The sequence below is a fragment of the Leptonychotes weddellii genome, chromosome 7 (assembly GCF_054177405.1).
Source record: "Leptonychotes weddellii isolate Sample4059 chromosome 7, ASM5417740v2, whole genome shotgun sequence".
NCBI classification, from domain to species: domain Eukaryota; kingdom Metazoa; phylum Chordata; class Mammalia; order Carnivora; family Phocidae; genus Leptonychotes; species Leptonychotes weddellii.
Genome location: NC_138375.1, coordinates 1678619 through 1693281, shown reverse-complemented (window position 1 = coordinate 1693281; position 14663 = coordinate 1678619). Strand labels below are relative to the sequence as shown.

General features: G+C 47.7%; 1 long non-coding RNA gene across 1 annotated transcript; it reads right to left on the bottom strand.

The window, feature by feature from the left end:
• Positions 1–10939: 10939 nt before the first annotated feature.
• Positions 10940–14388, bottom strand: LOC145722521 (uncharacterized). Its single transcript, XR_014146825.1, has 2 exons — positions 11532–14388; positions 10940–11363 (listed from the first exon to the last, which is right to left on the bottom strand). It is a non-coding gene; the product is annotated as an uncharacterized LOC145722521 (long non-coding RNA).
• Positions 14389–14663: the final 275 nt, after the last annotated feature.

Sequence of the window (14663 nt, the reverse complement as noted above, 5' to 3'; positions counted from 1 at the left end):
CCACAATCCCCCTCTAAAATAAATAAATAAATCTTTAAAAAATAAATTTCCTATAATTTCTTGTTACATTGTAGAAATATAATTGGTTGTTTTATTAAAATGTCTAAACCACCCAAAGCAATCCACAGATTTAATGCAATCCCTATCAAAACACCAACAGTTTTTTTATAGAACTACAACGAACAATCCCAAAATTTTTATGGAACTACAAAAGACCTGAAAAATCCAAAGCAAGTGAAAAAGAAAAATAAAACTGAAGACATCACAATTCCAGATTTCAAGTTATATTACAAAGCTGTAGTAATTAAAACAGTATGGCACTGGAATAAAAATAGACATATAGATCAATGGAATTGAACAGAAAACCCGGAAATGGACCCACAACTATATGGTCAATTAATCTTCGACAAAGCAGGAAAGAGTATCTGATGGGGAAAAGACAGTCTCTTCAATGAATCGTGTTGGGAAAACTGGACAGCCGCTTGCAAAAGAATGAAACCGGACCACTTTCTTACCCCACCCACAAAAATAAACTCAAAATAGATTAAAAACCTAAATGTGGGGCCTGAAACCACAAAAATCCTAAAAGAGAACACAGGCAGTAATTTCTTTGACGCTGGCTGTAGCAACTTTTTTCTAGATATGTCTCCTGAGACAGGGGAAACAAAAGCAAAAATAAACTATTTGGACTACAGCATAATAAAAACTTCTGCACAGCCAAGGAAACAATCAACACAACTAAAAGGCAACCTACTGAATGGGAGAAGATATTTTCAAGTGATATGTCCCATATAGGGTTAGTATCCAAAATATAGGAAGAATTGGTACGACTCAATACCCCCAAAACAAATAATACAATTAAAAAAATAGGCAGAAGACAGGCACAGACATTTCTCCAAAGAAGACCTCCAAATGACCAACAGACACATGGAAAGATGCTCAAAATCACTCATCATCAGAAAAATGCAAATCAAAACCACAATGAGATATCACCTCACACCTGTCGGAGTGGTTGAAATAAAAAACACAATGGGATGCCTGCCTGGCTCGGTTGGTAGAGCATGTGACTCTTGACCTTGGGGTTGTAAATTCAAGCCCTACCGTTGGGTGTAGAGATTATTTAAAAATAAAATCTTTTTTTTTTTTTTTAAAGATTTTACTTATTTATTTGAGAGAGAGAGAATGGGAGACAGAGAGCATGAGAGGGAGGAGGGTCAGAGGGAGAAGCAGACTCCCCGCCGAGCAGGGAGCCCGATGCGGGACTCGATCCCGGGACTCCAGGATCATGACCTGGGCCGAAGGCAGTCGCTTAACCAACTGAGCCACCCAGGCGCTCTAAAAATAAAATCTTTAAAAAACCCCACAAGAAACAGCAAGTATTGTCCAAGATGCCAAGAAAAGGGAACCCTCGTGCACTGTTGGTGGGAATGCAAACTGGTGCAGCCACTGTGGAAAACAGTATGGAGGTTCCTCAAAAAAATTAAAAATAGAACTACCCTGTGACCCAGGAATCATACTACTGGGTATTTACCCCCCAAAATACAAAAACACTAGTTCGAAGGGATACATGCTCTCTTATGTTTATAGCAGAATTATTTACAATAGTCAAGATATGGAAGCTGCCGGGCGCCTGCGTGGCTCAGTTGGTTGAGCGACTGCCTTCGGCTCAGGTCATGATCCTGGAGTCCTGGGATCGAGTCCCACATCGGGCTCCCTGCTTAGCAGGGTGTCTGCTTCTCCCTCTGACCCTGCCCCCTCTCATGTGCTCTCTCTCTCTCAAATAAATAAATAAAATCTTTAAAAAAAAAGATATGGAAGCTGCCCAAGTGTCCATTGATAGATGAGTGGATAAAGAAGATGTGGTATATACATCCAATGGAATATTATTCAGCCATAAAAATAATGAAATCTTACCGTTTGCAATGACATAGATGGAGCTAGAGAGTACAATGCTAAGTGAAATAAGTTAGTCAGAGAAAGACAAATACCAGATGATCTCATTCATGTATGGAATTTAAGAAATAAAACAAATGAGCAAAGAGAGAGAGAAACCAAGAACCAGACTCTCAGCTACAGAGAACACAGTGATGGTCATCAGAGAGGAGGCGGGGCTGGGGGGGGGCGCGGTGGAGTAGATGATGGGGATTAAAGAGCACACTTATCATGATGAAAAAAATAAATAAATAAAATGAAAAAAAGAAATATAATTGTTTTAATAGAGATTTTATATCCTGTGACCTTGTTAAATTCACACATTAATTCTAATAGATAATTTGTTTTTCGCAATCATGCTGCCAAAGAAACCTTTCCAAATTCTGTCTTGTGTCTTTGTTTGCTTATTTGTTTATTTACTTATTGTCTTACTACACTGGCTAAGACCTCCAGTGTAATGCTGAGCCCAAGTGAAAACCCTTATCTTTCCCATCCTGAAAAGCACTCACTCTTTCATAATTAACAATGATGTCAGCTTTGGTGTGTGTTGATGTCCTTTGTCAGGTTGAGAGATTTCATCTGCCCACAGTTTCCTGAGTGTTCTTAATAAGGGAGTTGTAAATTTTGCCACCACTTTTTTCTGCCCATCTACTGATATGACTTTTCTCCTTTATTCTGTTAATATAATGAATTACATTGATTTTCCCAAGTTGAGTCAATCCTAAATTCCCGGGATGAACCGCATATGTGCATGGAGCTTTACCCTTTGATGTGTTGTGGAACTTGATTCCCTGATATCCTGGAGGACTCTCGTTTCTCTGTTCACGAGACATATTGGCGCTGTGATGAACGGACGTCAAACAGACAAAGACAGCGTCCAAGAGAACGCAGTCAGAACACATTTCATAACCACCAGAGTGGCTAAGTGGAAATCAGTGACCATGCCAAGTGTTGGCAGGATGTGAGGTTGCCAGCATCCTCCACATTGTTGAGAGACATAAATGGGACAGTCATTTTCCATCCCTGGAAAAACTCCTCATTCACCCCGTGACCCAGTCACCCCACTTCTTAGACTCTCTCCTGATTCTGTGCCTTCACAGATACGGGCCTGCCTCTGTGGAAGGCTGCACATTGCAGCACTGTTTCGAAAAGCAAAAGCTTCTGAGAACACAAATGTCTTTCCTAGGGGTCCAGTCGAATAGCCACAGCGCTTTCCCAAAATGAATGCTATGTAGATATTTTTGAAAAAATGAGGAAAATCTCTATAGATAATTTGTAGTGATTTCCTTGATTTATTGTTCAGAAAACTAGCAGGGTGTAGAAGAGTATATACAATAGGCTATCTTGTCTCTAAGAAAGAAAGGAAAAGGATTTACTTATTCTCATGAAGGCAGGCATATCTTTGCTTACGTTAGCAAAAAACATCATGGAAGACCTGTGAGAAGCTAATGAGGATGGACAAATGGAGGGTGGGACAAATAAAGGGAAAGGAAAGAATCAAGACTTTGCTGAGTATACTGTTCATCACTTTTTTTTTTAAAGATTTATTTATTTGACAGGGAGAGACACAGCGAGAGAGAGAACACAAGCAGGGGGAGTGGGAGAGGGAGAAGCAGGCTTCCCGCGAAGTGGGGAGCCTGATGCGGGACTCGATCCCAGGACCCTGGGATCATGACCTGAGCTGAAGGCAGACGCTTAACTGATTGAGCCACCCAGGCGCCCCTACTGTTCATGACTTTTAAACCATGGAAGTTACTTTGCAAAAAATAGAATCCAGTCTAAAATGGGAAAAGCTCTAAAATTAGCATAGAGAGAAATACATAAATCTGTGTATAAAATTGACAGGATAATATAATATTTTCAAGTAATTTTGAACACAGTGCTTTGTCCATCCTGAATGTTGTATCTTCCAGATACAAAAAGATTTGCAGAGAAAAAAACTGTACTCAATGAATTTATTGTTATTAGTAATGTTGATATAGCTTTGACACTTTTTATGTATATTTTAAAATAAATCAAATAAATAAATATACAATGCTGAGGAAACAAGACTTTCAATATATGGGGAGAGATATAAATAAAAATATTTTGATGCTAAATATAAATTAGAAATATGTGTATGCTTATCTGAGATGTAATTGATTGTCTACCTTATTTCAAAATCTATATATAAAAGTTAACCATAAATATGTTTCTCAGAGAGTCATATAAAAATCTGGAAAAGTCAGAGATTTCACAAGATAACAAATACAACGACTTGCTCTTCTTCTTGTTCCATTATAGTACATACCCGATTCATCGTTTTCATAAATAACTTTAAAATCACCAAACACATATGGAAAGGTAAAAAAAAAAATACATAAGTGACAAAATGTAAATTTTTTCCCTATTCCTGCTACAGATTTCACTCCTCATAAATAACTACTTGGAAATCTGTTTCTATCCTGACAAATCTTTCTCCACACAATAATAGCATTTTTAAAAAAACAAATGAACAAAAGTCCTGCCAAATTTTGTAGTTCATAGAACCAATTTTTACCCCCTGGTAATGTTACAAATCTTCCCCACTAGGCGTCCCTTAAAGTAAAAGAACAATGCAGCAATGTCCCCTCTTAGAGTTACCATCATCACTGTGTCCTCCGGGTACTCCTGCAGCTCCTCACAGCGTGGATGACGCTGCTCCCAGCTCCGTGTCCCCAAAGGGTGTGGTCTTATGGCCTGTCCTCACTGTGCTCAGAAGGGACTGCGCATAATACGGACCTCACATCGTCTTTAGCTGTCAGGCTCTGTGTGTCCCTTAGGGTCTCTGAACTGCACATGGTCTGAACACTGCCATCACTTGAAGGGTGCCTCCCTTCCACTTTCATAAAAACGCCCACTTCCCTCACCTCCCCCACCCTCATCCCCAAGTGATGGCAGCCACCAAACTGATCCCCACTTCTAAGATCTTCTAATTCAAAAAGGTCTCGATACATTTTTAATTTAAATTCTATGTATCATGCAGTAAATCACCTTTGGGATTGGCTTTGGTCCAACCGCCTAATTCTCTGGAGATGCACCCAGCTTGCCATGTGGACCCACAGGTCAATTTGTGCATTGCTGAGTAGTACCTCAACCCTTCAGCCACGGAAGGACATCTGGGCTGCTTCCAGTTTCTATTACAAATAAAGCTGCTATGAACATCCGTGTGCAGAGGTTTGTGTGAACATAAGTTTCTGTTTCTCTGGGACCAATGCCCAAGAATGCAATTGCTAGACTTCGTGGTAGTTTCAAGTTTAGTTTTATAAGAAACTGCCAAAATGTTTTCCAGAGTGAATGTACCCTTTTCTATTCCCACCAACAATGTGAGAATGATCCAATTTCTCCACATGGTCACCAGCAGTTGAGGTGGTCACTCTTTTATTTATTTTAGCCATTCTGATGGGTGCATGCATTCCCATGTGGTTTGCACCCATGTGGTTTAAAACCGTGTGGTTTTAATTTGCATTTCCTTGGTGGCTGATGATGATGAACATCTTTTCATGTGCTTATTTGTCATTTGTATATCCTCTTTAGTGAAATGTCTTTTTGTGTCTTTTGTCCAAATTCTAATTGATTGTCTTCTGTCATTGTTTTCTTTTTCTTTTTCTTTTTTTTTTTAGTATTCTTTATATATTCTAGATACTAGTCCTTTGTTGGATATATGGTTCACAAATATTTCCCCCAGTCTGCATCTCATTTTTGCATTCTTTTTAAAAGTAACTCTCACAAAAATAAGTAAATAAATAAATAAATGCATCTTTCACAGAACAAAAGTTTGAATTTGGATGAAGTTTGATTAATCAAATTTTCCTTTTACGGATGTGCTTTTGGTGTCTGGCCTAAGACTTCATTGCCTAGCCCTAGATCTTAAAGATTTTCTTCTATATTTTTCTAAAGGTCTTACAGTTACATTTAAGTCAGTGATCCATTTTTAGTTAATTATCGTATAAGGTGTGAGAGTTGGGTTGACATGTTTTCTGTTGATGTTTTGCTAGGGATGTACAATTACTCTCACACCATTTGTCGGAAAGACTAACTTTTCTCCATTGAATTATTTTGCATCTTCATCAAAATAGATCAGGCATATTTGTGCGGATCTATCTCTGGGCTCTTGACTCCGCTCCAATGATCTACCTGTCTATTCCTCTACCAGCAGCACCTACTCTTGACTCCTGTAGCCATGTAGTGTCTGGAAATCAAGTAGGCTGATTCCTCCCACTTTATTCTTTGTCAAAATCATGTTAGCTATACTAATGACCATGACTTTAAAAATAAATGTTAGAATTGGTTTGCCTGTATCTACAAAAATCTTGCTGGGATCAAATTAATTGTTTAAATACTGTAACTCCTACCCACCCTGGATATTTTATGTAAAAATACCGCGAACGTTCAGTTTGCTTATGTTCAAGTTTCCTTTTCCCAAATGTCAACGCTCATTCATTCAGTTGCCCAACTAATCATTGTGAGCACCTGCTATGCGCTGGGACTGCACAGATCATTTGGGATGCAAAACTAAAAACGCATGCCCACTTTCCTCAAGGAATGCGAGGTTTGGAGCTGATTGCTAACTCAGGAATTTTTGTAGAACTCAATGTTATTTTAAATGTGAGTGTATATTAGGTCCTCAAGTTTAACATCCAAAATTGATCGTGTCTTCTATCAGAGAGCCAGGGCTCCTGAGGAGTCACCAGATCTTCCCCCATTGCCTGCGCTCCACCATGCTCAGGTGCAGTGGAATCTCCAAGGGGGGAGCAGTGGTGAAATGTAAGCAAGTGTCTGGGTCAGTTTTCTGTTTATCTCCCTCAACTCCTTGCTGTGCCTTTTAGAAGTAAAAATGAATAACCAGGAGTGAGCCATTCATTCATCCATTTCATCAATACTTGTTTCCTGCTCATGACTTTCCCAGGCTTGGGGGGTGGGTGGGAATGAGGTCAGAGAGCCAACATACTGGAACACCAGCAGCTCCCAAGGAGAAGAGGTGAATGAGAACCATGGGGAGGAGACTTATGGGGTGAAGCAGTCTGTAGAGGCCCGATGTGGGAGGGAGTGTGGCTGCAGACAGAAAGGTGAGTGGGCCAGGGTGCTTGGAGCAGAGAGCAAGGGGGCTGCCAGGCTACAGCTGCGGGCAGAAGCAAGTTCCAAAGGGCTTTGGGCCATGTTGGCACAGGGAAGCTTTTGGAAGCCCGGTGGTTCCCAGGAAATAATGCCCTCCTCCTGGCCTGGCTCAGAACAGGCTGAGGAACAGAATGATATTTGCAGACCACTGTAATCACTGACCAGGCCAGGCCAAAGGACCTGGCCTCATAGCCTCTCCCACTGAGCAAGGGCTTTGAGCAGACTTGTATCTGAAGATCCAGATCCCTCTGGCTGCAGTGGTGAGAGGGAGTCCTTTCTCGAAAGACCTTAGGCCCAGAAAGGCAGGAGCTCTCCTTCAGGAGTAAGGAGGTGCCTGACCAGCCACAGCTTGCCAGAGCACGCACCTTCTCCCTGGGCACTGACTCTCTTCCGTTTTCCTTGTGAGACTGCACTCTGCCTTCCCCCGAACTGCTGCCCCCCCAGCCCCTCTCTCTAATCTTGATTTGAATTTCTAAAATATGTTCACTGTGACATCAAGAGAAGATGCAGAATTCCACACAGTGTAAAGGCATGCCTCTCCCTATAGAAGCATGCAGGTGGCCAGTGGGCAGCCAGGCTGCATTGGGTGCTGTCCTTTCCTTCAGGAGGCCTTGGTGCCCATGACCATGAAGAAAGCCAGGGGCCAGGCCCTGCCTCCCACAGAGTGAGGCAGTGGTTCTGCAGATCCCAGATGGAGGACACAGGGCTCCTGGGGAGGTTGTTGCCCAAGAAGCCTGTCCCCCTGCCGTGCTCTGGATAATTGCACAAAAACATACACCCAGGTGACAATTCATTTAAAGGTCTACACTGCAAACCCAAGACATTGTTTTTTGGTTTTTTAATTTTTTCTGAAGGGTAGGGAAATGGAGAGAGGAAAAAAGACATGAAGGATGTAAATTTTTAAGAATTTTTTAAAATAAACAATGAAATTAGCAAATTATACTTCTCTGATATAACATTTTTTAAAATACTAATTCTTATTTTCATTTTAATTTTCAAAACAAAATATTTTCACACAATAAAAATGTACAGAGTAATATAATTGCATGGAACAATCATCCCAAGTTAATAATCATTAACATTTTTTTAATCATTAACATTTTGTGACATTTGTGACATTTACAACAGATATATTTTTCAGAAATAAAACATCACTAATAGTGCCCGGCCCGCCTCCCAGGCCCACTGCCCCTCTTCAGAGGTACTGGGCGGGTGTGCCCTGCAGTGGAGTGGAGACCTTCCTTCCCACCCGGCAGCCCCCCAGCCCTGCCTGTAAATAGCACTGAATGTGGTTGGTTGTAAACGTCCACCCTCAGCGTCATCTTGCCTGTATCCTTTTTCTTTTTAGTTATTATTTTTCCTCACTCAGTTTTATACTTTCAGGACTTATTCATGTTGATACAAGGAGAACTACCTTCATTCACATTCATCCCTGGGGACCATTCTATTCCGTGAAATATGCCACAAATTCTTTATCCAGGCCTGTACTGATTGCGATTTGGGGTTTCTAGTCTTGCACTTTGCAAACAATGCCGCAGGGCCTCCTGGAGATTCTCTCTGTGGTGGACAGGGAAGCAAGGGATTGCAGTTGAGACGGAGTGGGCATCTCCTGCTCTCCCAGATGCTGCCAAACATCTCCCTAGTTTCTTTGCAGTAATTCCAACTAGCACATCAATGAGGGAGTGCTCCTTGTCTGCACCCTCTGGGCCTAGTTTGGTGTCATCCAGTGGATGGAAAGTCCCATCTGCTCCACTGTCTGACCTCCCCATCTCTAGGCAGCTGGGGCATCTTTGCACTTTTTCGGATCTTCTCTGTGCAGAGTCTGTTCCTATCTCCGGCCCATTTTCCCACCGAATGGCTCGTCTTCACCCATTGACTGTCAGAATTCTTCCTGATTCTGTATAGCAGTGTTTCCCATATTTACAGGTGCTTCAGATATCTTCTCCCTGGTGGGTGTCAGCCATTTACATGCTGTCCAACTGAAGTTGTTTTTGTTTTTACTTTTAACGCAATTTGTCAAATTGATGCTTCTTCATTCTCTCCAGTTTTTGAAAAGGGAAAACCAAACAAAACAAAACCCTCCTCCCTTCCCTACCTAAGCAATGCCAGGTGTGTCGTGGCCTGCGAGAGGGTTTGGTAGGGGACAGGCACGCCATTGCGCGTGCCATGTGCCCCCCCATTTAGCGGTCTGGTCGAGCTGTTTGGGGGTACACACCGAAGTAAGATTAGCCAAAAGATCTGCAACATGGCCCCGGACAAATGCTCTCCAGAGCTTCTCTTGTTGGCTAAAAGTAATTGTCAAAAGACTGCAGAAAATCTTCCTTCGCCAGTGTATTCTTGCGAGCGGAGTCCGACCTGCTCCCGCCCGCCCGGAGGTGACTCCCGCGGGCTCCGCACTGTCGTGGGCGCGCTCCCCGACGCACGCGCCACCGCGGACGCCACGGAGGTGCGCTCCGTTGTTACAGCGGTGACAAAGCAGGGAACAGCTGCCGCAGGGGCGAGGAAGAAGGTGAGCTAAGTTCTTCCAAAAACTGTCTTGCGGAAACATTAAAAAAAAAAAACACACAAAAAAACCCCACCTAAAACCAAAAGCACAACACAACAAAACCCAAACCCAACAACTGCTCATCTGTTCCCCTTGCGCCGAAGAGCCGGCGCGGGGCGAGTGTGCGCGTGCGCGTGCGTGTGTCCGCGGCTGGGTGCGGGGGTCGGGGTCTGCCTGCGAGCGCTCGGGGAAGGCACAAAGGCGGACTTTCCGACCTTTGTCCTTCCCACAGTCGCCGGCCAACCAAGGCTGCTCCCGAAACGGGTCTCCCGAAATGGAACTCAGTCCCGTGCATTACTGCGCGTCGCCTCCTCTCTCCTCCCTCACTAGGCGCGGGGCTCCCGCGCCCCCCGCCCCCGCAGGCCCTAGGGGCTGCGCGCCAGGACGAGGAGGGGCGGGAGAGGAGCGGGGAGAGCAGGGAGGGTGGAGTGGGCAGACACCGGGTCTGCAAGATGCGGCGAAATGGGGAGAGACCCTCAGGAAGCACGTCGGAGGCGGGGCGCCAAGGAGAGGATGGACACTTTGCTGCCCACTAAAGGAAACAGGGAGGGACGAGGCAGCAAGGAAGAGACCTCGCAGGCACTGAGAGCTCAAAAGTCAGTCACGTAGGGAAGAGCCAGGTAGCCCAAAATGCGGTTCTTAGAAAGTCAGAGAAGAGTGCCCTCGGTCCTGGGGTCCCGATCCCAGGGGTTGCCCGCTGGTCTCTAGAGACTGCCATCTCGGGTCATCTCCTGCGAGGCTCCAGGCAGCTCCAGGCCGGGGGTGGCGGGGACCTCTCTGCCTGCTAAGGATTCTCCTGCGCGCTTGCTTTCCAGGGATCTGTCTCAGCCTCCAAAACGGGTTGGAGAACCTCAGAATACCGTTGCATCTGAAATCCAATCAGACGTGCTCGAAGCAAACCGAGAGGGTTGTCAACTGCGCTAGAGGAATATTTACGTTTCATTTTGAGTTGCACTTACAATATATGGCAGCATATTTCGGTTTGCAAACAACAGGGAGAGAGAGAAACAAAGGATATTGCAGAAACAAACTTCATGACCCTGGACTCGTTCTTGCTGCACTCCCTCCAGGATCCCAGGAAGTGCTGGGACAAGAGGGATCCCTTGATTAGGAATCCAATGGGAAAGTACTCTGATACACCGAAACTCCTTACATTGTAAAAGTTACTGCATTAAGGGGGACCCATGTAAAATGTGTGTATTTAATCTTAATTGAACGCCCCCAATAAAAAAAAAAAAATTACGCATTCCAATGGTGGCTCCTTTCCCACCAAACTCTTTACAAACTGCACGGATTACCAGAGTAATAAAACAGAATGAGAATAAGTTCCTGCGTGGCTTTGATTTTATTAAAGTGCCGCGGCATAATTTTCCTTCTTCCCCAAATTAAACCGACGTGGGAAGAGGTAGGTCGGGCCAGGGCTAGGGCGCCCACTGCCCGTCAGTGGCCGGGGACAGCACCAGGGCCACCGCTGCAGGGACGAGGCCGCAGTCGCGGGCCACAGCGCCCCCTCGCCGCCCGCACGCACGACTTTAGGGCCCGCGTCGCTCCCCGGCCTCCCCCGCGCCCGAGAGCCCAGGACGGACCGTGTCTTCAAGGCGCCTCGGCCTGCGCAGCCAGCCGCTTTCCGGAGAGAGACCCTCGGGCCCAAGCCCGCGTTCCACGCATTTCTCCCCGCTCAGCCTCGCAGGAATCCCCGGCTCCCTGAAACGTGCATGTCCACGCCAACTCGTTCTAAATGCATCGGCCACTGTGAGGACAAGAAACAAAAACTGTGACAGTATTAACTTATTTTTACAAAGGCACACAGGGGAGAGGAGGAGGACCCACCGCAAGCCTGAAACCGCGCGTTGTCCCTGTAATTGTTACAAAGTGATCGCGATTGCAAAGCAGCTCTCCAGTTTTCCTGCGCGCCTACCGTTCTCTGCCGTTCCAGCTCGGACGGCAACCGAAAACAAGAGCGGCCAAGTGGCTGCCCAAGCCTGGGCGGCGCCGCTAGCCTGGACACCCGTCGCGCGTGGGCTGAGCATCCCAGTCCCTGCTGTCCCGGAGAGGCGGCCATGGGGCCCGCGCCGCAGCGGCTCGCTCCTCGCGCGGCCTGCGCTCTCCGCGGTCACCGGAGACGGAGTTCCAGCCAAGCCAGGCCACCCTCGCAGGCGGCCGCGTGCGGAGCCACCGCGTCGAGCCTCCGCACTTGCAGCCTGTTTTTCCCATTGATTTATTTTAGAAGACTAAGCCAACTTTAATCTAAGAAAAGGAAAAGTGATTTTAAAAAATCAGGGAGCTTTAAAGTGAAACGGAGTTTATATATTCCAATAACAATGCGGAGCGTAAGTTTTAATGTCTCTGTGTAGGCATTTTAATTTGCTACAGTCACTACCAATAAAAACGGCATGTAGTGCGATTCGACTGTTTAATAGTGCAAGGTAGACGGGTTTTATTAGTAGCAGGCAGCAGTATGGAAAATTTAGATTTCAGTGGAGGAGTGTAATTGCTGGGGGAAAATACACTCGAGGAAGAGGCTGTCTTTAGAATCAGCAGCACGAGCTAAAGAGGGGAAGAGGAGACAGCGTTTGTGCAGATGCACCCAGGGCGACTCGAGCCCCTCCAAAGCCACGTGGGCTTGTCTGCTTATATACTTAATTGATGTCAAAATCGAGTGTATCCGGAGCATACGCTCCTGCTCCAAACTGGGGATGTTTTTGTAATAATTCAATGTTTTCTTTTCTGCCCCTGGCAGAGATCAGGCCCAAGGGGGGTGGAGGGAGAGAGAGGGAGGGTGAGGGGGCGAGCCCCAAATGCTAATGAAACACAGCAGGAACTGGCCTTTAGAAATGGAAATACTGGAGGCCAGTCATCCTTGCAGATAAAAATTAGACCTGATTTTTTTCACTTAAACTATCTAATTGAAAGCGAACCCAAAAGCCTGCAATCTGATCTGTTGCTGTTTATGTTTGTCATTCAATGTGTGACTCTCATTTATGGCCTCTACCTGACCCAGTCCTCTCTTGGGAAGACCAAAAATATCATAGATCCTGTCAATGGTATGCTCCAGGGACTGGAGTACCCCCCCCCCACACACACACACTACTTTTCTCTTTCCTTTGACACTACAATAATCGGTGTAAAGTGTCTACCCTGCACTGAATTAGGACAGCCCTCCTGGGGTGGCAGCATTGTTGAAACTGCTGGGCTAGGTCCTCCAAGTAGCCCAGTGTGGGAGAAGTGGTGTGTTTGGGGGTGGTGTGGAAGTTGAAGTATAGTGGATGCAGGAACTGGTTTTTAGGAAGGGGGGAACACTGGGGAGGCAGGGGTGGGAAGACTGGTGGGGGCTGGTGGTAACATGCATCTACTAGGAGTCCCATGCCTGCAGGCCAAGGAGAATGGGTTCTTCCCAAGCCCAACACCTCGGTTTGCAACTGGTTACCTCGGACCTAGAGAAAGACAAACGCAGCTTCACTGTGTCTTGAAGGTTCTGCTTGTGAACAGGCCTGGGCTGGAGCCTCTAGATGGCCATGCCACAGCCTTGCCTGGGGAGCACCAGCAGGACCTCAACATGAGTCCATAACAGGGCTGGCGGGGCAGGGTGCGGGGAGGCGTCCGGGAGAGAGTGCTGCAGGCCTGAGCTCCCCGCTGCAGCAATTTCACCTTACAGGTAACCCATCCGAGAGGGCCTCCGAGGAACAGGCACCTGTTGGGTGGGCGTCCCTGTCCAGGACACACCTACACCCCGTGGACCTCCTGAGCGCCCCCCATAGGCGACCACCCTCCCTTGTCACAGGCGCCCACATCCTCGGGTCCAGGTGGGGGAGGGATGGAGAAGGGTTGAGGAGTGAAAGGTATTCTGGGGCTGGGGTCCCAGGGCTCCTCACTAAGCATCTTGCCTCTGGGCCCGAGAGGCACCTCCGGAGCCGCAAGTTACCTGAGCTACCTGTGCTGCTGATGGCGTCCGTGCCCGCAGCCTCTTTCTCCTTCCTTCCCAAGGGACAGCGAGGCTTCACGTCGTGCCAGAGGCGGGCTGTCCGGTGACAGGCATTCTCGTGAATGCTTTACGACACTTGTCCGAAAGAGGCGTCAACTTATTAAAATAAAATCAAATAAAACCTTTCGGGGTGGCATCTTCACGGGAGCAACACTGGCGGCGTGTGTCAGAACATTCTCAACAGCGCAAAGTCCTACCACTCTGGACTTCGGGGCACAAAGCTCACCTTTGGGCCTTCCTGGCAGTTCGCAGTCAAGGACCCTGATCCGGGTCCCGCAGGGACGCGCTGGGAGGCGCGGGGCAGGCGACCAGACTCGAGGCCACGCGGGAGCCTCACACGCGGTGAGGCAGAGTCGACGGAGGAAGGTGGAAGGGAGAGCCGCGCACGCCACCCCCAGGAGGACCTGGGCCACGGGCGCTCCCATCCCGCCCTCCCTTCGCCCCCGGCTCCCGGCCCGGAGCCTGGAGTCACGCGCGCAGTCACCTGGGCCTGCCTCTTCGTGGCGCAGAGGGGACGAGTACAGTTCTTCCCCCAAGTGGACCAGACCGGCCCGATTGCGGGTGGCCTCTGCCTAGTCCTTGCGGGCCGACCGGGGGGTGGAGCAGTGGCTTGGGGGGGGGGCGTTGAGGAAGGTGACTGGGGCGGCAAGGGGGAGCTGGCTTGGGAGGGATGGGGTTGCCGGCTGGCGGGCTGGGGACGGGGGCGCTGGGAGTACGTGCGAGTGGGAGGGGGTGCGCACCGCGGCGAGCTGTTCGGCCCAGCCAGGCTGCGGGGCCGCGGGCCGCGGGCTGGTGCTGCGCGGGAGGCGGCTGCGCCACAAAAGCCTGCGCGTCCCTCCCTCCTTCTCCCCCGCCCTCCCGCCTCCTCCTCCGCCCTCCCCTCCCCGCCCCTCCCCCGGCCGCGGCCTGGCAGCGGGAGCGGGCGGAGCGGGCGGAGCGGGCGGAGCAGGGGAGGGGGCGGGCGCCCGAATATGCAGATGAGCGCGTGACGGACAGCTTCGCGTTCCAATGTCCCTCGGAAACTCGAGCGCTCCTTCCTCAACTCCTCACTCCCGACTCCAGACTCCC